Source organism: Bufo gargarizans, chromosome 1, assembly GCF_014858855.1.
Source record: "Bufo gargarizans isolate SCDJY-AF-19 chromosome 1, ASM1485885v1, whole genome shotgun sequence".
NCBI lineage: Eukaryota > Metazoa > Chordata > Amphibia > Anura > Bufonidae > Bufo > Bufo gargarizans.
The window spans coordinates 431,111,123-431,138,686 of record NC_058080.1 but is presented as its reverse complement, the minus strand read 5'-3'; the positions used below and the strand labels follow the sequence as shown (position 1 = coordinate 431,138,686).

The following is a 27,564-nucleotide window of genomic DNA, read 5'->3' as shown; positions in this document are numbered from 1 at the left end:
GAAGACAGGGTTAGCATGGCCGACATGTGCAAAAGCTTTGTCACCTCGCCGCAACAACCGGCCCCAACTGCTGATATGTAGCATGTTAGCAGGAGGCAGCATCTGAATAACAAGGTGGAACAGTACCTGTGCACATGCCTACACGTACTGACTGATGGTTCTGCCCTATTCAACTTCTGGGTCTCCAAATTGTCCACATGGCCAGAGCTTGCCCTGTATGCCTTGGAGGTGCTGGCCTGCCCTGCAGCCAGTGTACTCTCTGAATGTGTATTCAGCACGGCAGGAGGCGTCATTACAGACAGACGCAGCCGCCTGTCCACAGCCAACGTGGACAAGCTGACGTTCATTAAAATGAACCAGGCCTGGATCCCACAAGACTTGTCTGTATCTTGTGAAGAATAGACAGTTCTAACAGCCTCAACCATCCATCCTTGTACTCAAGTGCACTTATTTTTTTATATGTCCCAATATTTTGGGGGATACCCCTATGTAAAAATTCAAAATAACACACATCTGTGTTGGCTACCTTTTCCTCCTTTGCCGCCGCTTCCACCTAGACCGCCACGTGAGCCTACACCGCCACATCCACCCATTCTCTGCCTCCTCAACCTCTTCCTCCTACATCATTCCTAATTTTAATTTTTTTTAAGGTCTTTTATGTTTTTTTTATTCATTTCCCTATCCACATTTGTTTGCAGAGCATTTGCCATGCTCTTAAGCACATTTTGCTGCCTTTTGCAGCCCTCTAGCTCTTTCCAGGGCTATTTTAGAGCCATTTTAGTGGCCAAAAGTTCGGGTCCCCATTGACCTTAATGGGGTTCGGGTTCAAGTTCGGGTTCCGAACTCAAACTTTTTTTTCAAGTTCGGCCGAACCTGCTGAGCCCGAACATCCAGGTGTCCGCTCAACTGTAGTCTCCACGTTTTGGTTAGTGCGCTCTGTCTGACCGTTCGACTGGGGATGAAAAGCCAAAAAAAAAGTCAGTTGAATTCCCAGACGAGAGCAGAACGCCCTCCAAAATCTGGAAACAAATTGTGTCCCCCTATCAGACACCACATCAGAGGGAATGCCATGTAGTTTCACAATGTTATCGATAAAAACCTGAGCGAGAGTTTTGGCATTGGGAAAGCTAGGCAACGGTACAAAGTGGGCCATTTTACTGAAGCGGTCCACTACCACCAAAATGACAGTTTTCCCAGAGGAACACGGTAAATCTGTAATAAAGTCCATGGACAAATGCGTCCATGGACGAGACAGGATGGATAAAGGAAGAAGGGATCCTGAAGGCCGAGTGTAAGCCACCTTCGCGCGTGCAAAGGTCTCACAAGCTGTCACATAACCCTCCACACCCTTGCGCAACCTTGGCCATCAGAATCTCCGGGAAATAACATCTATGGTGGATTTGCCTCCAAGATGTCCCGCAAGGACCGTATCATGATGTTCCTTGAACACCTTGTATTGCAGTTCAGCAGGAACAAACAACTTGTCTGGAGGACAAGAATCAGGAGCCTCCTTCTGGGCCCCCAACACGTCCATCTCCAACTCGGGGTACAGAGTGGAAACCACTACCCCATTAGTCAAAATCGGAGCGGGAAGCCTTGACGTCTTTAACCCCAGGGCGAAAGGTGACCACAAAATTGAACCTAGTAAAAAAACAGTGACCATCTAGCCTGTCTAGGATTCAGGCGCTTAGCAGACTGTAAGTAAGCCAAATTCTTGTGGACAGTATATACCGTAATAGGATGAGTAGCCCCCTCCAACCAATGACGCCATTCCTCAAAGGCCAATTTGATGGCCAGTAATTCTCTATCTCCTACATCATAATTTCTTTCAGTGGCCAAGAGTTTTTTGGAGAAAAAAGCACACGGACACCATTTGCTAGGACATGGACCCTGCGACAGAACTGATCAGACCCCCACTTCTGATGCATCAACCTCCACGATAAACGGTTGAGACACATCAGGTTGCATCAGAATAAGAGCAGACACAAAACATTTCTTAATAGCAGAAAAGGCCTGTAATGCCTCATCTGACCAGATAGAAAAGTCGGCACCTTTTTCAGTCATATCTGTCAAAGGTTTTACAATGGTGGAATAATTCAAGATTAATTTTCTGTAGTAATTGGTAAAACCCAAAAACCGCATCAGAGCTTTCTGATTCTCAGGCTGGTCCCATTCCAGTATTGCCCGGACCTTTTCGGGGTCCATACGAAAACCAGAGTAAAAAATCAGGTATACTAAAAACGTCAGCTTCTGGACAGCAAATACACATTTTTCCAATTTTGCATACAATTTATTCTCCCGAAGGATCGACGACACGTGATCCTGATAGGTCTCCAATCGGGTAAATTAGTATATCATCAAGGTAAATAACAATGAACCTTCCCACTAAATGATGGAAAATATCATTCACAAATCACTGAAAGACCGCTGGCGCATTAGTTAAACCAAAGGGCATGACAAGATTCTAGAAATGACCTTCGGGTGTATTGAAGGCGGTTTTCCACTCATCTCCTTCCTTGATTCTGATCAGATTATAAACTCCTCTTAAATCCAGCTTAGAGAACACCTTGGCTCCGACAATTTGATCAAATAGATCAGAAATCAAAGGAAGGGGTTACGGATCACGGACCATAATGAGATTCAATTCCCGGAAATCTAAACATGGTCTAAGTGATCCGTCTTTCTTTTTTACGAAAAAGAAGCCGGCGGCCACGGGGGACTTAGATGGCCTAATATGTCCCTTTGCCAAACTCTCTGCAATATACTTTCGCATAGCTTGTATTTCGGGTTGGGAAAGGTTGTATAGTCGATATTTTGGCAGTTTAGCTCCAGGGATGAGATTGACCGGACAATCATATTCTCGATGTGGAGGCAGCTCCTGTGCTCCTCCCTCTGAGAATACATCTGTAAAATCAGAGAGAAACTGAGGTAGGACCGTAGTTGACACCCCTGAGATAGAAGCACCAAGACAGTTGTCCGAACAAAATTCACTCCAGCTACTTATTTGTCTTGTTTGCCAGTCAATAGTAGGGTTATGCTTTATCAACCACGGTAAACCCAGAACCTTCGGAGCAGCCAAGCCCTTCATAACAAAACAAGAAATGGACTCAACATGTGAATCACCCACCCTTAACTTAATGTCATGAATTATATGAGTCAGACTCTTTTGTGAGAGAGGGGAGGAATCAATAGCAAACACTGGTATCTCTTTATCTAAAGTGCTAGTTCTAAAACCAAGATTTTGGAGGAACTTAAAATCAATAAGTCTAGTGCCACCATGGCAGGCAGGAGGAAACGGGTATTGCAGGGAGTATGCATATTTGCTTGCTCAGACCCCCAATTCACACTACCAATAGTCAGGGAAGTATTTTTTTTCTCTTTATATGAATACCTCCATAGTTTTTTATTATCACTTTTAGGTTTAACAAAAGGACATGCACAAACACAATGACCTTCTTTTCCACAGAAGTAACATAGCTTATTCAGCTTCCTAAAATCCCTATCACCTGAGCGAAAGGAAAACTGGCCCAACTGCATAGGCTCCTCCCCTGCCCCAGATTCAAAAGTCATACTCCCCCGGGAACTAGGTGGGACGGATCCACTTACAGACGGGACACCCCCCCCCCCTTCCCCGCTCGAGAGGAATCTTACACCTTTCTCTAAGACGTCTATCAAGCCGGACTGCCAAAGACATGGCCGTCTCCAATAAATCGGGATACTCATGAAAAGCAAGGGCATCTTTCAACCTCTTACATAGCCCCTGACAAAACTGACTCCGGAGTGCAGGATCATTCCACCCCGAGTCAGTTGCCCATCTTCTAAATTCTGCACAATACGACTCCGCAGTACGTTCTCCCTGTAACAAACTGCGCAGCTTAGATTCAGCCATAGAGACGCGATCTGGGACATCATAAATCAAGCCCAAGGCTCTATAAAATTCATCCACCGACTGGAGGGATGGTGAACCGGTCGGCAGAGAAAAAGCCCATGACTGCGCGTCCCCTTTGAGCAGAGATATAATGATCACCACTCTTTGATTCTCGTCACCAGATGACATTGGCCGCAGACGAAAATACAACCTGCAGGACTCCCTAAATCGTATAAAGTCATCACCATCCCCTAAGAACCGGGAGAGCGACTTTAGGCTCTAAGCAGACCTCTTTTCCTCTAACTGCGCCAGACGCCAGAGCATTCTGACACCGTGCAACAGAACTGCAGAGATCAGCAACCTCCAGCGATAATCCCTGCATGCGATTAACCAAGGCATTCATAGCCTCCATTTCGCAAACAGCAGGGATATTCAGCAGGTTATAATGTCACGACGGGTAGGTATCCAAAATAGACTAAAACAAGCAAGTGGAAGTAATGTATCAAAATATCAATTTGTTATAAAATATATAGTATAGGGAAAAGACGGGATGGTATACAGTATACAGAAAAGCAAAGGGTCATACAACACCATAACATACACGTGCCAGCCTATGTATCAGTAAGACACAGGAAGGTATAGCAATTGGAAAGAGAGGGATTCAAGCTCAGGGACCACCAATATTGAATAGCTCAAGGATAATTACCACAATGGGATAACACGCTATTAATGCAGAAAATTCATACCTTGGTGTCCATGGGCTAACCCTCACATCCCAAAATAAATAAGCAGCACAACTAATGAATACAAAAGGAAAAACCTTAAATCACATCGATATCCTGAAAAAGGTAACAGTGGTGGACCTGGAGTCTCCAGGACCCACTATGGATGTATGTAGCAGTGCCGATAGGATACCATGATATACTAAACACAGGACGTACCTGAAGACATGGTGAATGAAAGGAGTGAGACCCTAAGCGCGAGACCTCGACGTGCGTTTCACCTCACCACGACAGGTAGGTAAGCAGGAAAACAACCAAACACGGGAAAACAAACTGAACAAACGACTAGGCCTAACAGCTAGGGAGAAAGGGTCACCTCCTAGAGATCCCTAAATGCTTTCCCTAAGCTGCTGTGCCCATGTGCATACCCTTAGGGTGGATATGCACATGCCCTCGTGTCTAAACCTGAACTCCCTGGGCAAACCATAAGCAGCAGGGAAAAGGGAAGAGGCAACCTGCTTCTTCAAACCAGGAAGAAGCAAGCGTCTCCCTAGAGGCCTAGAAAAAACTCACAAAGGGAAATGAAGGAGAGGACTTATCTTGAGCAGAGATGGAGCAGACGATTCACCACAAACCAAGAGCTCCCAGGAAAAGAATTATAACCCGCACAGGCCACTGGGGGGGGGGGGGAGGGATAAATAGCCTCACTAACAATGAAACCCAGTACACCTGAGGGAAGGTGGATCCAGCTCAAATCCAAATCAAAACAAACCAAGAAGTCAGACATGTGCAGCCAGTCTGACAGATCTCCGCACAGTCACAGAGCAAGGCGTTACACTACCGCAATCAAACAACGCAAGTGTGAAAGTACCTTAAAGAGAGCATGCTCGGCCGAACACCAGTTCTGCTTGAGCATGGCTATGCAGCTACTAAACGTGCAGGAAATACTATCATGCCCAAACCATTAGTGTTAAGCGCGATTCACAATGGAATACTTATTATGCTATCTACCTTTATTTTTCTTTTTTGTTGTTATTTTACCTATCATTAGTAAACTTATTATAAGTATTAGTTTACCTTCCATTATTGATTAAAAAATTTTTTATCGATGCTATATCATTATTTATAACATACAAAAGACAACATATAATCACACAAAATCTATATGCCAAAAGCTGGGTATGTGCAAGCCAACAATCTATCCATAAGACAGTTAGTGTGATGAATACCACGCCTCGTGCCCGCTTGACGTCACCTATGTCGAGCTCACGAGATGCAGTATGGTCACTTGTTACCAAAGCGTGATGTTACGCCCTCCAGAGGAGCAGGTAAGGTCAGCTTGGTACAGTTTACACAGACACCTCCTGTCCACGCGGGCACAAAGAGGCAACAAGCTGAGAGAGCCGCTTCACTGCTGCAGTGAAAACAGCAATGTCTCAGCCGGGGTAACTGCCACCAGTAGAGTTGAGCGAACACCTGGATGTTCGGGTTCGAGAAGTTCGGCCGAACATCCCGGAAATGTTCGGGTTCGGGATCCGAACCCGATCCGAACTTCGTCCCGAACCCGAACCCCATTGAAGTCAATGGGGACCCGAACTTTTCGGCACTAAAAAGGCTGTAAAACAGCCCAGGAAAGAGCTAGAGGGCTGCAAAAGGCAGCAACATGTAGGTAAATCCCCTGCAAACAAATGTGGATAGGGAAATGAATTAAAATAAAAATTAAATAAATAAAAATTAACCAAAATCAATTGGAGAGAGGTTCCATAGCAGAGAATCTGGCTTCCCGTCACCCACCACTGGAACAGTCCATTCTCAGATATTTAGGCCCCGGCACCCAGGCAGAGGAGAGAGGTCCCGTAACAGAGAATCTGTCTTCATGTCAGCAGAGAATTAGTCTGCATGTCATAGCAGAGAATGAGGCTTCACGTCAGCCACCACTGCAACAGTCCATTGGCATATATTTAGGCCCAGCACCCAGGCAGAGGAGGGAGGTCCCGTAACAGAGAATCTGTCTTCATGTCAGCAGAGAATTAGTCTGCATGTCATAGCAGAGAATGAGGCTTCACGTCAGCCACCACTGCAACAGTCCATTGGCATATATTTAGGCCCAGCACACACACAGGCAGAGGAGAGAGGTCCCGTAACAGAGAATCTGGCTTCATGTCAGCAGAGAATCAGTCTTCATATCATAGCAGAGAATCAGGCTTCACGTCACCCACCACTGTAAGAGTCAATTTTCATAAATTTAGGCCCAGAACCCAGGCAGAGGAGAAAGGTCCCGTAACAGACAATCTGGCTTCATGTCAGCAGAGAATCAGTCTTCATATCATAGCAGAGAATCAGGCTTCACGTCACCCACCACTGCAACAGTCAATTTTCATAAATTTAGGCCCAGAACCCAGGCAGAGGAGAAAGGTCCCGTAACAGACAATCTGGCTTCATGTCAGCAGAGAATCAGTCTTCATATCATAGCAGAGAATCAGGCTTCACGTCACCCACCACTGCAACAGTCCATTGGCATATATTTAGGCCTAGCACACAGGCAGAGCAGAGAGGTCCCGTAACAGACAATCTGGCTTCATGTCAGCAGAGAATCAGTCTGCATGTCATAGCAGAGAATGAGGCTTCACGTCAGCCACCACTGCAACAGTCCATTGGCATATATTTAGGCCCAGCACCCAGGCAGAGGAGGGAGGTCCCGTAACAGAGAATCTGTCTTCATGTCAGCAGAGAATTAGTCTGCATGTCATAGCAGAGAATGAGGCTTCACGTCAGCCACCACTGCAACAGTCCATTGGCATATATTTAGGCCCAGCACACACACAGGCAGAGGAGAGAGGTCCCGTAACAGAGGATCTGGCTTCATGTCAGCAGAGAATCAGTCTGCATGTCATAGCAGAGAATCAGGCTTCACGTCAGCCACCACTGCAACAGTCCATTGTCATAAATTTAGGCCCAGCACCCAGGCAGAGGAGAGAGGTCCCGTAACAGAGAATCTGGCTTCATGTCAGCAGAGAATCAGTCTTCATATCATAGCAGAGAATCAGGCTTCACGTCACCCACCACTGTAAGAGTCAATTTTCATAAATTTAGGCCCAGAACCCAGGCAGAGGAGAAAGGTCCCGTAACAGACAATCTGGCTTCATGTCAGCAGAGAATCAGTCTTCATATCATAGCAGAGAATCAGGCTTCACGTCACCCACCACTGCAACAGTCCATTGGCATATATTTAGGCCTAGCACACAGGCAGAGCAGAGAGGTCCCGTAACAGACAATCTGGCTTCATGACAGCAGAGAATCAGTCTGCATGTCATAGCAGAGAATCAGGCTTCACGTCAGCCACCACTGCAACAGTCCATTGTCATAAATTTAGGCCCAGCACCCAGGCAGAGGAGAGAGGTCCCGTAACAGAGAATCTGGCTTCATGTCAGCAGAGAATCAGTCTTCATATCATAGCAGAGAATCAGGCTTCACGTCACCCACCACTGTAAGAGTCAATTTTCATAAATTTAGGCCCAGAACCCAGGCAGAGGAGAAAGGTCCCGTAACAGACAATCTGGCTTCATGTCAGCAGAGAATCAGTCTTCATATCATAGCAGAGAATCAGGCTTCACGTCACCCACCACTGCAACAGTCAATTTTCATAAATTTAGGCCCAGAACCCAGGCAGAGGAGAAAGGTCCCGTAACAGACAATCTGGCTTCATGTCAGCAGAGAATCAGTCTTCATATCATAGCAGAGAATCAGGCTTCACGTCACCCACCACTGCAACAGTCCATTGGCATATATTTAGGCCTAGCACACAGGCAGAGCAGAGAGGTCCCGTAACAGACAATCTGGCTTCATGACAGCAGAGAATCAGTCTGCATGTCATAGCAGAGAATCAGGCTTCACGTCAGCCACCACTGCAACAGTCCATTGTCATAAATTTAGGCCCAGCACCCAGGCAGAGGAGAGAGGTCCCGTAAAAGAGGATCTGGCTTCATGTCAGCAGAGAATCAGTCTGCATGTCATAGCAGAGAATGAGGCTTCACGTCACCCACCACTGCAACAGTCCATTGGCATATATTTAGGCCTAGCACACAGGCAGAGCAGAGAGGTCCCGTAACAGACAATCTGGCTTCATGTCAGCAGAGAATCAGTCTGCATGTCATAGCAGAGAATGAGGCTTCACGTCACCCACCACTGCAACAGTCCATTGGCATATATTTAGGCCTAGCACACAGGCAGAGCAGAGAGGTCCCGTAACAGACAATCTGGCTTCATGACAGCAGAGAATCAGTCTGCATGTCATAGCAGAGAATGAGGCTTCACGTCAGCCACCACTGCAACAGTCCATTGGCATATATTTAGGCCTAGCACACAGGCAGAGCAGAGAGGTCCCGTAACAGACAATCTGGCTTCATGACAGCAGAGAATCAGTCTGCATGTCATAGCAGAGAATCAGGCTTCACGTCAGCCACCACTGCAACAGTCCATTGTCATAAATTTAGGCCCAGCACCCAGGCAGAGGAGAGAGGTCCCGTAAAAGAGGATCTGGCTTCATGTCAGCAGAGAATCAGTCTGCATGTCATAGCAGAGAATGAGGCTTCACGTCACCCACCACTGCAACAGTCCATTGGCATATATTTAGGCCTAGCACACAGGCAGAGCAGAGAGGTCCCGTAACAGACAATCTGGCTTCATGTCAGCAGAGAATCAGTCTGCATGTCATAGCAGAGAATGAGGCTTCACGTCACCCACCACTGCAACAGTCCATTGGCATATATTTAGGCCTAGCACACAGGCAGAGCAGAGAGGTCCCGTAACAGACAATCTGGCTTCATGACAGCAGAGAATCAGTCTGCATGTCATAGCAGAGAATGAGGCTTCACGTCAGCCACCACTGCAACAGTCCATTGGCATATATTTAGGCCTAGCACACAGGCAGAGGAGAGGTTCATTCAACTTTGGGTAGCCTCGCAATATAATGGTAAAATGAAAATAAAAATAGGATTGAATGAGGAAGTGCCCTGGAGTCCAATAATATATGGTTATGGGGAGGTAGTTAATGTCTAATCTGGACAAGGGACGGACAGGTCCTGTGGGATCCATGCCTGGTTCATTTTTATGAACGTCAGCTTGTCCACATTGGCTGTAGACAGGCGGCTGCGTTTGTCTGTAATGACGCCCCCTGCCGTGCTGAATACACGTTCAGACAAAACGCTGGCTGCCGGGCAGGCCAGCACCTCCAAGGCATAAAAGGCTAGCTCTGGCCACGTGGACAATTTAGAGACCCAGAAGTTGAATGGGGCCGAACCATCAGTCAGTACGTGGAGGGGTGTGCACACGTACTGTTCCACCATGTTAGTGAAATGTTGCCTCCTGCTAACACGTTGCGTATCAGGTGGTGGTGCAGTTAGCTGTGGCGTGTTGACAAAAGTTTTCCACATCTCTGCCATGCTAACCCTGCCCTCAGAGGAGCTGGCCGTGACACAGCTGCCTTGGCGACCTCTTGCTCCTCCTCTGCCTTGGCCTTGGGCTTCCACTTGTTCCCCTGTGACATTTGGGAATGCTCTCAGTAGCGCGTCTACCAATGTGCGCTTGTACTCGCGCATCTTCCTATCACGCTCCAGTGCAGGAAGTAAGGTGGGCACATTGTCTTTGTAGCGTGGATCCAGCAGGGTGGCAACCCAGTAGTCCGCACAGGTTAAAATGTGGGCAACTCTGCTGTCGTTGCGCAGGCACTGCAGCATGTAGTCGCTCATGTGTGCCAGGCTGCCCAGGGGTAAGGACAAGCTATCCTCTGTGGGAGGCGTATCGTCATCGTCCTGCCTTTCCCCCCAGCCACGCACCAGTGATGGACCCGAGCTGCGTTGGGTGCCACCCCGCTGTGACCATGCTTCATCCTCATCCTCCTCCACCTCCTCCTCATCCTCGTCCTCCTCGTCCTCCAGTAGTGGGCCCTGGCTGGCCACATTTGTACCTGGCCTCTGCTGTTGCCAAAAACCTCCCTCTGAGTCACTTCGAAGAGACTGGCCAGAAAGTGCTAAAAATGACCCCTCTTCCTCCTCCTCCTCCTCCTCCTCCTGGGCCACCTCCTCTTCCATCATCGCCCTAAGTGTTTTCTCAAGGAGACATAGAAGTGGTATTGTAACGCTGATAACGGTGTCATCGCCACTGGCCATGTTGGTGGAGTACTCGAAACAGCGCAACAGGGCACACAGGTCTCGCATGGAGGCCCAGTCATTGGTGGTGAAGTGGTGCTGTTCTGTAGTGCGACTGACCCGTGCGTGCTGCAGCTGAAACTCCACTATGGCCTGCTGCTGCTCGCACAGTCTGTCCAGCATGTGCAAGGTGGAGTTCCACCTGGTGGGCACGTCGCATATGAGGCGGTGAGCGGGAAGGCCGAAGTTACGCTGTAGCGCAGACAGGCGAGCAGCAGCAGGATGTGAACGCCGGAAGCGCGAACAGACGGCCCGCACTTTATGCAGCAGCTCTGACATGTCGGGGTAGTTGTGAATGAACTTCTGCACCACCAAATTCAGCACATGCGCCAAGCAAGGGATGTGCGTCAAATTGGCTAGTCCCAGAGCTGCAACGAGATTTCGCCCATTATCACACACCACCAGGCCGGGCTTGAGGCTCACCGGCAGCAACCACTCGTCGGTCTGTTGTTCAATACCCCGCCACAACTCCTGTGCGGTGTGGGGCCTGTCCCCCAAACATATGAGTTTCAGAATGGCCTGCTGACGTTTACCCCGGGCTGTGCTGAAGTTGGTGGTGAAGGTGTGTGGCTGACTGGATGAGCAGGTGGAAGAAGAGGAGGAGGAAGCCGAGAAGGAGGAGGTGGCAACAGGAGGCAAAGAATGTTGCCCTGCGATCCTTGGCGGCGGAAGGACGTGCGCCAAACAGCTCTCCGCCTGGGGCCCAGCTGCCACTACATTTACCCAGTGTGCAGTTAGGGAGATATAGCGTCCCTGGCCGTGCTTACTGGTCCACGTATCTGTGGTTAGGTGGACCTTGCCACAGATGGCGTTGCGCAGTGCACACTTGATTTTATCGGATACTTGGTTGTGCAGGGAAGGCACGGCTCTCTTGGAGAAGTAGTGGCGGCTGGGAACAACATACTGTGGGACAGCAAGCGACATGAGCTGTTTGAAGCTGTCTGTGTCCACCAGCCTAAATGACAGCATTTCATAGGCCAGTAGTTTAGAAATGCTGGCATTCAGGGCCAGGGATCGAGGGTGGCTAGGTGGGAATTTACGCTTTCTATCAAATGTTTGTGAGATGGAGAGCTGAACGCTGGCGTGTGACATGGTTGAGACGCTTGGTGACGGAGGTGGTGGTGGTGGTGTTGGTGGTACATCCCCTGTTTGCTGGGCGGCAGGTGCCAACGTTCCTCCAGAGGCGGAGGAAGAGGCCGAGGCGGCAGCAGCAGAATAGGCCGAGGCGGCAGCAGCAGAAGAGGTAGCAGGGGGAGCCTGAGTGACTTCCTTGGTTTTAAGGTGTTTACTCCACTGCAGTTCATGCTTTGCATGCAGGTGCCTGGTCATGCAGGTTGTGCTCAGGTTCAGAACGTTAATGCCTCGCTTCAGGCTCTGATGGCACAGCGTGCAAACCACTCGGGTCTTGTCGTCAGCACATTGTTTGAAGAAGTGCCATGCCAGGGAACTCCTTGAAGCTGCCTTTGGGGTGCTCGGTCCCAGATGGCGGCGGTCAGTAGCAGGCGGAGTCTCTTGGCGGCGGGTGTTCTGCTTTTGCCCACTGCTCCCTCTTTTGCTACGCTGTTGGCTCGGTCTCACCACTGCCTCTTCCTCCGAACTGTGAAAGTCAGTGGCACGACCTTCATTCCATGTGGGGTCTAGGACCTCATCGTCCCCTGCATCGTCTTCCACCCAGTCTTGATCCCTGACCTCCTGTTCAGTCTGCACACTGCAGAAAGACGCAGCAGTTGGCACCTGTGTTTCGTCATCATCAGAGACATGCTGAGGTGGTATTCCCATGTCCTCATCATCAGGAAACATAAGTGGTTGTGCGTCAGTGCATTCTATGTCTTTCACCGCTGGGGAAGGGCTAGGTGGATGCCCTTGGGAAACCCTGCCAGCGGAGTCTTCAAACAGCATAAGAGACTGCTGCATAACTTGAGGCTGAGACAGTTTCCCTGGTATGCATGGGGGTGATGTGACAGACTGATGGGGTTGGTTTTCAGGCGCCATCTGTGCGCTTTCTGCAGAAGACTGGGTGGGAGATAATGTGAACGTGCTGGATCCACTGTCGGCCACCCAATTGACTAATGCCTGTACCTGCTCAGGCCTTACCATCCTTAGAACGGCATTGGGCCCCACCATATATCGCTGTAAATTCTGGCGGCTACTGGGACCTGAGGTAGTTGGTACACTAGGACGTGTGGATGTGGCAGAACGGCCACGTCCTCTCCCAGCACCAGAGGGTCCACTAACACCACCACGACCATGTCCACGTCCGCGTCCCTTACTAGATGTTTTTCTCATTGTTATGGTTCACCACAACAACAAATATATTATTTGGCCCAATGTATTGTATTCAAATTCAGCGGGATATAAATTTGAGGCCTAGTATTTAGGCGCTGGGTGACCGGTATGGATTTAGTGACAGAATTAGACTTGGAAATGCACAGAAGCGTGTGTGTGAAGTTATTCTGAATGACCCTATGTGCACCTTCAATATTATATACCCTTTTAGGGATAGATTTCAAATAGCTCTGATATAGCAGAAACCACTAAATTATGAAATTGCTAAATTGGGAATTGTACTTCAACCCAGAACAAAAAATGTGCTTTGACGGACACTAAATATCTTGCCCAGCAACAACAGTACAGCGGTGGGTAACGAGAGATTTAGAGGGATTTAAATTTGAGGCCTAGTATTTAGGCGCTGGGTCACCGGTATGGATTTAGTGACAGAATTAGACTTGGAAATGCACAGAAGCGTGTGTGTGAAGTTATTCTGAATGACCCTATGTGCACCTTCAATATTATATACCCTTTTAGGGATAGATTTCAAATAGCTCTGATATAGCAGAAACCACTAAATTATGAAATTGCTAAATTGGGAATTGTACTTCAACCCAGAACAAAAAATGTGCTTTGACGGACACTAAATATCTTGCCCAGCAACAACAGTACAGCGGTGGGTAACGAGAGATTTAGAGGGATTTAAATTTGAGGCCTAGTATTTAGGCGCTGGGTCACCGGTATGGATTTAGTGACAGAATTAGACTTGGAAATGCACAGAAGCGTGTGTGTGAAGTTATTCTGAATGACCCTATGTGCACCTTCAATATTATATACCCTTTTAGGGATAGATTTCAAATAGCTCTGATATAGCAGAAACCACTAAATTATGAAATTGCTAAATTGGGAATTGTACTTCAACCCAGAACAAAAAATGTGCTTTGACGGACACTAAATATCTTGCCCAGCAACAACAGTACAGCGGTGGGTAACGAGAGATTTAGAGGGATTTAAATTTGAGGCCTAGTATTAAGGCGCTGGGTCACCGGTATGGATTTAGTGACAGAATTAGACTTGGAAATGCACAGAAGCGTGTGTGTGAAGTTATTCTGAATGACCCTATGTGCACCTTCAATATTATATACCCTTTTAGGGATAGATTTCAAATAGCTCTGATATAGCAGAAACCACTAAATTATGAAATTGCTAAATTGGGAATTGTACTTCAACCCAGAACAAAAAATGTGCTTTGACGGACACTAAATATCTTGCCCAGCAACAACAGTACAGCGGTGGGTAACGAGAGATTTAGAGGGATTTAAATTTGAGGCCTAGTATTTAGGCGCTGGGTCACCGGTATGGATTTAGTGACAGAATTAGACTTGGAAATGCACAGAAGCGTGTGTGTGAAGTTATTCTGAATGACCCTATGTGCACCTTCAATATTATATACCCTTTTAGGGATAGATTTCAAATAGCTCTGATATAGCAGAAACCACTAAATTATGAAATTGCTAAATTGGGAATTGTACTTCAACCCAGAACAAAAAATGTGCTTTGACGGACACTAAATATCTTGCCCAGCAACAACAGTACAGCGGTGGGTAACGAGAGATTTAGAGGGATTTAAATTTGAGGCCTAGTATTTAGGCGCTGGGTGACCGGTATGGATTTAGTGACAGAATTAGACTTGGAAATGCACAGAAGCGTGTGTGTGAAGTTATTCTGAATGACCCAATGTGCACCTTCAATATTATATACCCTTTTAGGGATAGATTTCAAATAGCTCTGATATAGCAGAAACCACTAAATTATGAAATTGCTAAATTGGGAATTGTACTTCAACCCAGAACAAAAAATGTGCTTTGACGGACACTAAATATCTTGCCCAGCAACAACAGTACAGCGGTAACGAGAGATTTAGAGGGATTTAAATTTGAGGCCTAGTATTTAGGCGCTGGGTGACAGGTATGGGTTTAGTGACAGAATTAGACTTGGAAATACACAGTAGCGGGTGTGTGTGAAGTTATTCTGAATGACCCAATGTGCACCTTCAATATTATATACCCTTTTTGGGATAGATTTCAAATAGCTCTGATATAGCAGGAACCACTAAATTATGAAATTGCTAAATTGGGAATTGTATTTCAACCCAGAACAAGAAATGTGCTTGAACGGACACTAAATAACTCGCCCAGCTACAGCACTAGGGACAGATTTAGCTGGATATAAATTTGAGGCCTAGTATTTAGGCGCTGGGTGACCGGTATGGATTTAGTGACAGAATTAGACTGGGATATGGCCAAAAAATAAACAGACTATTGCTGGTTAAATGCACTTGGTGTGACAGCTTCACCCTGATGTAGGCTTTAGCCAAAAAACAACCACACCATTGAGGGTTAAATGCACTTGGTGACAGGCGCAGCTTGCCCCTGATTTTGTATATGGCCAAAAAATGAACAGACTATTGCTGGTTAAATGCACTTGGTGTGACAGCTTCACCCTGATGTAGGCTTTAGCCAAAAAACAACCACACCATTGAGGGTTAAATGCACTTGGTGACAGGCGCAGCTTGCCCCTGATTTTGTATATGGCCAAAAAATGAACAGACTATTGCTGGTTAAATGCACTTGGTGTGACAGCTTCACCCTGATGTAGGCTTTAGCCAAAAAACAACCACACCATTGAGGGTTAAATGCACTTGGTGACAGGCGCAGCTTGCCCCTGATTTTGTATATGGCCAAAAAATGAACAGACTATTGCTGGTTAAATGCACTTGGTGTGACAGCTTCACCCTGATGTAGGCTTTAGCCAAAAAACAACCACACCATTGAGGGTTAAATGCACTTGGTCGCAGCTTGTGCTGGCGCACCACAAGACACAAAATGGCCGCCGATCACCCCAGAAAAATGAGACTGACAAACGGTCTGTGCAGCCTAAAAACAGTGAGCAATTGAGGATCAGCAGCTCAATGATCCACAGCTGCAGATCGATCAGTTAATCAAGTCCTTTGGAGGAGTTAATCTGCCTAATCTCGCCCTACTGTCGCAGCCGCAACCTCTCCCTACGCTAATCAGAGCAGAGTGACGGGCGGCGCTATGTGACTCCAGCTTAAATAGAGGCTGGGTCACATGGTGCTCTGGCCAATCACAGCCATGCCAATAGTAGGCATGGCTGTGATGGCCTCTTGGGGCAAGTAGTATGACGCTTGTTGATTGGCTGCTTTGCAGCCTTTCAAAAAGCGCCAAGAAAGCGTCACAAAAGCGCCAAGAAAGCGACGAACACCGAACCCGAACCCGGACTTTTACGAAAATGTCCGGGTTCGGGTCCGTGTCACGGACACCCCAAAATTCGGTACGAACCCGAACTATACAGTTCGAGTTCGCTCATCCCTAGCCACCAGCTTCTCGTTTGATATAAGCCTGATCCGCTAACGGGATTATATAGGGTGAGAAACCAACCCACGGTAGCTTATAACTAGGCCGAAACACGGACGTGGGGATTCGTGATTGAGATACAAGATAGCACAAGATTAGATTATACTGTATATTTAATCGCCTTAAGCACACACTAGATGACACAATATACGCAGAGAATATATACAGTGGTCTGAGGTTACAGATACAGGTGATGTAAGTAAAACAGGGTTAAGCAGAGCAAAATTCAGTTTACCAGATATATGAGTCCTTTGGGTAGTGATGAGTTCTTAGCTGTATTCACGTCGGAGGCAGTGATGTCAGCCGGTTGCAGGTCCCTCCAAACACATTGCACGATGTGACCCCTTTTCAGAAAAAGACCTGCCCGCTTGCTGGCACAAGCCTTTTAACCTGAAGCCGGTCCCTCCCCTCCCGGCCTTTGGGAGGGGTCCACCCCTCTCTGCTGGACTGGCTGCAAATGACCCACAAAACCTTTTAGGGTTTATAGCTCCAGTCCAGAAGGTCACAGGGAGATGGTTCTGGGACCAACAGATCTGCCTGGGTTCCGGCTACAACTAGAGTCCAAGCATGGTGCCGCTATTGGGTTTCTGTGGGGAGATATGGATATCTCCCTTTCCTGGCATCCCACCGTCAAACAAAGACCATGGGCATGTTCTTCGTGTCCACTGGGGCAAAAATATGTATCTGGTTTGCGCCTGCAATGGCTGGGCGATTCATTATTCATTATTAAATGTAGGTGCCAACATGTCTGGGAGGTATCATTGATCCTGGCAAGGGCTGATATCTCCTGTTGGGGTTTTTTCTGCAGGATCCATGCTGGAGTGTGTGAAATGTAACCAAATGTGGCCTGCTAGGAGTTTTCTGCTATCTGGCTGCGGCTTTGACCCAGGCCCCCCCTGTGGAGCTTTCCTCCACCATCTTTTAGCAAATGGTGGGTGTGAGGACATGGCTGTAGTATTCCTCACAGTCGGCATACCTTACAATGAGACATTAAAGCCCATCTCTCATCTGACTGAGAGATGGTAAGTCTCAAAACTGCCAGATCTGAGTTGGATAGCTTGGGGGGACCTGCACATCTAGACCATTATGATTAGAGGTGGGACGACAAATCCGTTGAATCCACGAATCCCTCGAATCATGTTGGATTCGAGGGATTTGTGGACACGAATCCCGACCTCATTTACTAAATTCGAATCCGACGAATCCATGACAGTGGGGACCGGTGCAGTCTCTGTATTCTAATCCACCGGCCCCGCTCACTGTAGTATAATCTTATGATCTAACCTGCATTGATAAGATATAACAATCCATCTGTATTACTTACATTACAACATTAAGTTCCGTAGCAGAGAGGAGGGGGGAGGCAGGCCGGGAGGATGGGCGGGCGGCACGTCACTCACTACATCACGTGCCTGCACCACCCACTTTATGAATGAAGCAGGTGGCATGGGCACATGACGTAGTGATTGACGCGCCATCCGCCCGTCCTCCCGGCCTGCCTCCTCCCTCCTCTCTGCTACGGAACTTAATGTTGTAATGTAAGTAATACTGATGGATTATTAAATCTTAACAATGCAGGTTAGATCATAAGATTATACTACAGTGAGCGGGGCCGGTGCATTTGAATACAGGGACTGCACCGGTCCCCGCTGTCATTCCTAATCCAGATGCCGGCCCCCAGCCCCTGTATTGGGGGTCATTCACAATGCAGGGACACTGTTATGGGGGGGATCTGTGGATGGCACATAGCATAAAATGCTATATATGTGTCATCCACAGATCCCCCATCACAGTGCCATCAAGATATCCCCAATAACAGTGCCATTCAGAGATCCCCCATAATAGTGCCATCCAGAGATCCCCCATAACAGTGCCATCCAGAGATCCTCCAAAACAGTGCCATCCACAGATCCCCCATAACAGTGCCATCCACAGTTCCCCCTATATAGCAGTGTCATCCACAGATCCCCCCCATAAGTGTTTGGATCACTTTGTTTCTTACACCGTTCACACAATTGTTATGTACAAGATTCGTAGGATTCGAGATTCGAAAGATTCAATAGATTCGAGAACCTTTTCGGATTCGGATTTGGAAAAAATTGGATACGTCCCACCTCTAATTATAATTATGGTGACAAAAATTGTAATATAATTTTTTTTTTGTATGCCAGCTAACTCTTCTCTCACTGCTAAGGAGGGCTTCATAAAAATATTCAGTTTTCTAATTGTCCAACCATTATATTCAATAATCTTTCTATACTGTTTTGTCATGTAAACTCATTTGCATAAACATGGGCATATGGTAAAGACATGTAAATTAGCAGAATCAGTTTTTCAGCTGAAACACTATTTGCATGTCTTCCCCACATGCCCATGTTTATGCAAATGAGTTTACATGACAAAACAATTTCTGACATTTTCCTATGAACCAGAAACCCTCCCCTCTTCAGAGCAGGGGGTGCCTAGTTTAATGCTCGGGTTCTCCCATTGACTTCCATTGTGCTCAGATACTCGGTCAACACTACATATTAGCCATTGTGTGGTGAAGTGGAAAAATTTCAGCCCTTTTTGGCGTGTATTAATGGCAAACAAAAGTATTATTTGCCGTTCAGTGGTGCAGTTACATGTTCTAAAGCCTTTTTTTGAGCTCCCTGTGTCATCTAGCAGTCGTGTCTTGACAAGCAGCCCAGCAGTTCTTGAATGGTTGACTCAGTCATCCACTTCGTCCCAAGTAACATTCAGACACCCCCAGCCAAGAGTCGGTTGGTTTGTCAGACACAACACTTAGTTGGCATGGCCCGGGAGCAGACCCTGAGCCCTAACCTGTCCTCAACCTGCCTCTGTCCTTTTCTGTTCCCTCAGCCAGAGAAGTATTATATGCTGTGGGCTCAGCTCCACTATACAGCGAGGACGAGCTACTAGAGGTCAATCAGCAGCTACTGCCCATCCAAGGTCGGTAGCGTGGCCGGGAGTCAGCAGGGTGGCAGCAGTGGAAGATCGGAAGCTAAACGTGCCTGGAGTAGACCTCCTGCCTGCCCGAAAAGTAGTAGTTCAGGGGTTCGTGGAGGCAGCGTTGGTAGCAGTCAGTCAGTGCGGAGTGTTAGGGGTAAAATCACCTATTCGTCGGTGTGGCAGTTTTTCGATAAGCCGCTGGAGGGGGTGAACATGGCCATTTGCCGAATATGTAGGCAGATGGTGAAGAGTGGCCAGGGTGCCAATGGTGGCACCACGGCCCTGTGTCAACATACAGATGTAGCAGTGTTAGCGATCACAGTAGAATCGTGTGAACGCAGAGCAATATCCTGTTTTAATTAGGTAACAAAGTGCGTAAAAAGAGTAGTTAGAAGAATCAAGGTGCAATTTGTGTTTGTAAACAGCAGATGGTGCTTGGAACTGAAGTTTCATATCTATACTATGCCCCCAAACACTTCTGCCCTAATAGAGATCAAAATTTTCCTACACAAAGACTTTTTATAATTGCAAATATTCTAGATTTTGTATAGTAATTATTTTACCTACCATTAATGAATTTTTTTATCAATATTTTCCTACCTATTAATTTTTTTTTTTTATAGATGCTATATTATTTTTTTAAATACATCATTACCTATAACATATGTAATCTTATCCATGAAACAGGTACAGTCAGCATATGGTACAATGGCAGTCTTGTAGCCTCTCACTGCTTAGGGACCATTCACATGTCCGCAGAATGGATCCGCATCCGTTTCACAAATTGCGGAACGTGTTCGGACCCATTTATTCTCTATGGGGCAGGAATGTATGTATGTGAATGGACCCTTAGGAGGGCTGCATAAAAATTTACAGTTTTCTAATTGTCCTAAAATTTATATTCAATAACCTTTCTATACTGTTTGTCATGTAAACTCATTTGCATAAACATGGGCATATGGGGAAGATATAGTCTCATTGCCTTACATTCTGCAGACTACATAGTAACATAGTACATAAGGCCGAAAAAAGACATTTGTCCATCCAGTTCGGCCTGTTATCCCGCAAGTTGATCCAGAGGAAGGCAAAAAAAAAAAAAAAAAAAAAAACTGTGAGGTAGAAGCCAATTTTCTCCACTTTAGGGGACTATAAACTTCCTTCCCGACTCCAATCAGGCATCAGAATAACTCCCTGGATCAACGACCCCTCTCTAGTAGCTATAGCCTGTAATATTATTACGCTCCAGAAATACATCCAGGCCCCTCTTGAATTCCTTTATTGTACTCACCATCACCACCTCCTCAGGCAGAGAGTTCCATAGTCTCACTGCTCTTACCGTAAAGAATCCTCTTCTATGTTTGTGTACGAACCTTCTTTCCTCCAGACGCAGAGGATGTCCCCTCGTCACAGTCACCGTCCTGGGGATAAATAGCTGATGGGATAGATCTCTGTACTGACCCCTGATATATTTATACATATTAATTAGATCTCCTCTCAGTCGTCTTTTTTCTAAAGTGAATAACCCTAATTTTGATAATATTTCAGGGTACTGTGGTTGCCCCATTCCAGTTATTACTTTAGATGCCCTCCTCTGGACCTTCTCCAGCTCTGCTATGTCTGCTTTGTTCACTAGAGCCCAGAACTGTACACAGTACTCCATGTGTGGTCTGACTAGCGATTTGTAAAGTGGTAGGACTATGTTCGTATCACGGGAATCTATGCCCCTTCTGATGCAACCCATTATCTTGTTGGCCTTGGCAGCAGCTGCCTGACACTGTTTTTTGCAGCTTAGTTTGCTGTTTATTAAAATTCCTAGATCCTTTTCCATGTCAGTGTTACCGAGTGTTTTACCATTTAGTATGTACGGGTGACTTGCATTATTCCTTCCCATGTGCATAACTTTACATTTATCAGTGTTAAACCTCATCTGCCACTTATCTGCCCAAGCCTCCAATCTATCCAGATCCCTCTGTAGTAGTATACTGTCCTCATCAGTGTTAATTACTTTTCACAGTTTAGTGTCATCTGCGAAAATTTATATTTTACTATGCAAGCCTTCTACAAGATCATTAATAAATATATTAAAGAGAATAGGGCCCAATACTGACCCCTGAGGTACTCTACTAGTTACAGTGACCCAATCTGAGTATTTACCATTAATAACCACCCTCTGTTTTCTATCATTGAGCCAGTTACTTACCCACTTACAGACGTTTTCTCCCAGTCCGAGCATTCTCATTTTATATACTAACCTTTTATGTGGTACAGTGTCAAATGCTTTGGAGAAGTCCAGATATACGACATCCATTGATTTGCCGCTGTCAATTCTAGAACTTACCTCCTCATAGAAACTGATTAAATTAGTTTGGCATGACCGATCCCTCATGAAGCCATGCTGATATGGCGTTATTTGCCTATCTCCGTTGAGATGCTCTAAGATAGCATCTCTTAGAAAACCTTCAAACAGTTACCCACAACAGATGTTAAACTTACCGGCCTATAGTTTCCAGGCTCTGTTTTTGGACCCTTTTTGAATATTGGCACCACATTTGCCATGCGCCAATCCTGTGGGACATTCCCTGTCAGAATAGAATCCGCAAATATCAGAAATAAGGGTCTGGCTATGACATTACTTAAGTCCCTTAGGATACGGGGGTGTATGCCATGCGGTCCTGGTGATTTGTCTATTTTAATCTTTTTAAGTCGCTGATGTACTTCTTCCCGGGTCAGACAGGACACTTTTAATGGGGAATTTATTTTTGCATTCTGCTTGTCATCTGAGAAAAAAATATTTAACAGCTTTGCTTTCTCCTCGTCGCTCTCTGCGACTTCCCCCTCATTACTCCTTAAATAGCCGACACCTTCAGATTTATACTTTTTAACATTTATATAATTAAAGAACATTTTAGGGTTAGTTTTACTCTCTTTAGCAATTAATCTCTCGGTCTCTAGTTTGGCTGCTTTTATTTTTTTTTTACATGTTTCATTTTTTTCCTTATAGTTTTTTAGTGCTTCCGTGCTCCCCTCCTGTTTGAGTGATTTATATGCTTTCTTTTTGTCATTTATTGCTTTCTTTATAGTTCTATTTATCCACATTGTTTTTTTTTGTTCCTTAACCTTTTATTCCCATACGGTATGTACCTCTCACAATGAGATTTTAGGACGCTTTTAAAGATATCCCATTTTGTGGCTGTATTTTTACTTTTAAGGACTTTGTCCCAGTTAGTTAGGCCTATGGCCTCTCTTAATTCTCCTTGTAGAAACGCTCTTTTGAATGATAATTGGAAGGCTATTACTTTATGATCACTATTTCTCAGGTGTTCCCCAACCTGCACATCTGTTGTTCTGTCAGGCCTATTGGTTAATAATAAGTCCAGTATGGCTGTCCCTCTAGTCGGGTCTTGGACCAGTTGGGAGAGGTAATTGTCCTTGGTTATTGCCAAGAACCTGTTTCCTTTATGAAATATACAAGTTTCAGTTTCCCAGTCTATATCTGGGTAGTTGAAGTCCCCCATAATAACCACCTCATTATGATTTGGCACCTAATGTACCTCCACAAAGAACTTTGGAGAGCAAAGAACTTTAGATTCTGTGGCTGGAGGTACATTAGGTGGTCACAGGATGAAAATGTAACTATCGGCCAGTATAGGCCCCAAAAATTAGGCAATAAGCATTCACCTGACAGTAAAGAACTTTGGATTCTGTGGCTAGAGGTACATTAGGCGGTCACAGGATAAAAATGTAACTGTCGGCCAATAGGCATTCACCTGACAGAAAAGGCCTTTTATGCCATTGTATATACATAAGGCAAGGACCAATCTTTGTTCTGGGTGGTGGCGGATATGTGTAGGCTGGCATGAGGAAATTCAATTACATGTTTCGATGTGGGTGGAAAATTCCTCTGCCAGCCCCCGCAACAGCAGAATGCAGCATCTCTCACAGCAAGGCCTGGAAATTCTGCATTCTGCCAGCCCTCTGTGATGAAGGTAACATGTCCGCCATTTTGTGTTTGTACCGGGGGTCTAAGTACGTTGCCCCCCAGTACTGGTCCTTGACCTTTATGCTTTTTATATGGTGGTCCCTCTTCAAACACAGAAGCATGAAGGCCCCCATTTGCACTAAATTGGAAGCGGTGGAGCACCCCGGATCCTACTCATCACCCAGGAGAATGTTGTCCTCGGTCTCCTCCCCCCAGCCACGGACAACATCATTGATGCCCGAAAAGTTGAAAGCATGCTCCTCTTGCTCCTACTTCTTCTCCTCCCCCCAAGCCACCATTCTCCTCTGACTCCTCTTCAGACTCCTCCTGACTTGTCTCAGATGGAGTAGCCCCCCTGGGAATTCATTAAGCATAGCGACTAGAAGATCTTTCTAGCGTGGCTTTGTGGGATCTGACGGCGATGCTCCCACTGGGCTTGGTGATGGGAGTCCAGGTGCCTTCTTAAGGTTGTTGTCCCTAGGTGAGTGTTGGGCTTACCGCAACTTATGCGTTGACAGCACAGGCTGCAGATGGCAACACTATTGCCAGCAGCTGACACGTTAAAAAAAGCACACACTGCGGAGCCATGTGCCGGCATCCTGGGAGCACCAGAAGTGACCGTGCATGGTGGATGGCTCGCTCCAGATACATTTGCAGTCTGCTTTTTGCCTCCTGTTTCCTGCAAGCTCTGCCTGCTTCTTCTCCTTCTCCTCCCTCTCTGTTGCTCTGTCTCTCCCTCTGAACTCCCCTTCTCTTCCTCTCTTGTGGGCACCCACGTGACATCCATTGACACGTCATTATCGTCACCTTCACCACCACTGACATTTGAGATCTCAGAGTAGGCAGCAACAGCGGGGACTTCCCTCCTTTGGCTGATCTGGGTACTGCTGTCAAACCGCTGGGTGGCGGCCATTGCTACCTCCTCTTCCTCATCCGATGAAGGCCCCCATTTGCACTAAATTGGAAGTGATGGAGCGCCCTGGATCTTGCTCATCACCTAGGAGAAAGTTGTCCTCGGTCTACTTCCCCCAGCCATGGACAACACCATGGATGTCCGAAAAGTTGAAAGCATGCTTCTCTTGCTCCTACTCCTTCTCCTCCCCCCAGCCACCATTCTCCTCTCACTCCTCTTCAGACTCCTGCTGACTTGTCTCAGATGGAGTAGCCCCCCCCCCCAGGAATTCATTAAGCATAGCGACTTCCTCATCTTCCAGCTCCTGCTCCTCGACGACTTGGTCAATGACACAAATCAATGCATGCTCCAGAAAGAAGGTGTAAGGTACGATGTCACTGATGGTGCCCTGGCTGCTACTGACCAGTTTAGTGATCTCATCAAATGGCCACAGAAGTCTGCATGCACCGCGAATGAGCATATACAAGGTGGAGTTCCAGCGCATCAGGCAGTCACAAATCAGACGTCTGACGGGCAAGTGGTGTCACCGCTAAACATCAGCAAGGGGAGCCATGGCCGTGAAAGATCTTCTAAAATGGCCAGAGATTTTCCTGGCCTGCCGCAAGATGTCCTGGACACCGGGTTATTTGGCAACAAATTGCTGCACGACTAAGTTTAGGACGTGTGCCATGCACGGCACGTGAGTCATTTTGCCCTGTTTCAGCGCGGTCAGCAGATTGGCACCGTTGTTGCACACCACTTTGCCAACTGTCAAATTGAGCAGGGTTAGCCACTGATCAACCTGTGACCGCAGAGCTGAAAGCAGTGCAAGAACGGTGTGTCTCTTGGCTTTCAGGCACAACAGCTGCAGCACAGCATGACAACGTCTCACCTGGCACGTCGAATAGGTTCTGGGGATCTTGGGGGGTGCAGCGGAAGAGGAGGTAGCAGTGGAAAAGGAGAAGTCAGCTGAGAAGGAGACAGAGGATGCAGTAGGAGGATAAGAAGAAGAGGCAGGCCTATATGCAATACTTGGTGGTAACACCAAATCCACACGGGTGCCACGGGTTACATGCTTGACGGCCATCAGAAGGTTCACCCAGTGGGCAGTAAAAGTTATGTACCTCCCCTGCCCGTGTTTTCTAGACTACGTGTCTGTGGTCAGATGTATCTTGGCACCGACACTGTGTGCCAGAGATATATTAATTTGTTGCTGAACGTGGCCATATCGCTCAGGGATGCAATTCTAGGAGAAATATTTCCTTCCAGGGACCTTCCATTGCGGTGTGCCAATGGCCACAAATCTTCTAAAGGCCTTTGAGTCCACCAGTTTATATGGCAGTAGTTGGCGGGCTAGCAGTTCCGACAAGCCAGCGGTCAGCCGTTGGGCAAGAGGATTATCGGGTGTCATTTTTTTACGCTCGGAACATTTGGGCCACGGAAGTCTTTCTTCTGCCAGATGAACGCAACGACGGCACGGTGTAAGGTGGAGTGGAGGACAAATGGGAGGAGAGAGGAAAATGAGAAGAGGCAGAACGTGGAGCGCCGGGAGCGTGGCTTTGTTGGATCTGACGGCGTTGCTCCCACTGGGCTTGGTGATGGGAGTCCAGGTGCCTTCTTAAGGTGGTTGTCCCTAGGTGAGTGTTGGGTTTACCGCAACTTATGTGTTGACAGCACAGGCTGCAGATGGCAACACTATTGTCAGCAGCTGACACTGCTGGGAGCACCAGAAGTGACCGTGCATGGTGGATGGCTCGCGGCAGATACATTTGAAGTCTGATTTTTGCCTCCTGTGCCCTGCAAGCTCTGCCTGCTTATCCTCCTTCTCCTCCCTCTCTGTTGTTCCGTCTCTCCCTCTGAACTCCCCTCCCCTTCCCCTCTTGCGGGCACCCACGTGACATCCATTGACACGTCATTATTATCACCTTCACCACCACTGACATTTGAGATCTCAGAGTAGGCAGCAACAGCGGGTACTTCCCTCCTTTGGCTGATCTGGGTACTGTTGTCAAACCGCTGGGTGGCGGCCATTGCTATCTCCTCTTCCTCATCCGATGTCAAGAATGGCTGTGCATCAGTAAGGTCTTGGAATGGATGGAAAAATAATTCCTCTGACTCGAGTCGAGGGGCTATATTGGTGGTGGTGTATTTGGGGGTGCACACAGCAGAAAGTGAGGAGAGTGCAGATACAGAGGATGAGGAGGGTGCAAAAGCAGAAGGCTGAGTGAGCCACCCAACCAACTCTGGTTCGCCCATTCAAGTAATTGCATGTGCCTTCTCCAACTTCCCACTTAGGCTCTGGCCTGGTGCACCTGCCAGACCCCTACCACCCCTGCGGAACGAACGTCCTGCCTCTTCCTCTGCCAGTCATTTTCAAAATGACCCTGTGCCTATGTACCTAGAGAAGAGAAGTATTTGTGGAGGCAGGTATATCGCAGCCCTTAATCAGTATTTGGTGGATGCAGGTATATCGCAGCCCTCAATCAGTATTTGGCTGGAAGCAGGTACATCGCACCCCTCAATCAGTATTTTGTGGAAGCATGTATAACACAGCCCTCAATTAGTATTTGGTGGAAACAGGTATATCACAGCCCTCAATCAGTATTGGGTGGAAGCAGGTATATCACAGCACTCAATCAGTATTTGGTGGTAGAAGGCATATGGCACCACTTAATAAGTATTTTGTGGAAGCAGGTATATCACACCCCTCAATCAGTATTTGGTGGAAGCAGGTATACCGCACCCCTCAATCAGTATTTGGTGGAAGCAGGTATATCGCACCCCTCAATCAGTATTTGTTGGAAGCAGGTATATCGCACCGCTCAATCAGTATTTGGTGGAAACAGGTATATCACAGCCCTCAATCAGTATTGGGTGGAAGCTGGTATATCGCACCCCTCAATCAGTTTTTTGGGGAGCAACCAGTTGCAAATAGTTGTTCCAATAGCGCTTGTCCCTCTATATACCTGCAGTACGCAGCAGAACGGAACAAAACTGCTGGACAATACAAATGCACTATAATATACTTTCTATGTTAGAAAGTATATTATAGGTATCACACCACTCAATAAAAATTTTTTGGGGGCAACAGGTATATCACACGCGTTGCAATTAGTTGTTCCAATAGCATTTGTCCCTCTATCTAGCTGCGGTATTGCAGCAGAACCGCACACAACTGCTTCACAATACAAATGCACTATAATATAATTTCTATGTTAGAAAGTATATTATAGATACCGT

The 27,564-nt window shown here is 46.9% G+C and overlaps 1 protein-coding gene across 1 annotated transcript in view; it reads right to left on the bottom strand.

Annotated features, from left to right (window-relative positions):
* LOC122932418 (sialic acid-binding Ig-like lectin 5) overlaps nucleotides 1-27,564 on the bottom strand; it is a 61,181-nt gene that overhangs the window by 20,878 nt on the left and 12,739 nt on the right. The gene's annotated exons all lie outside the window — the stretch shown is intronic.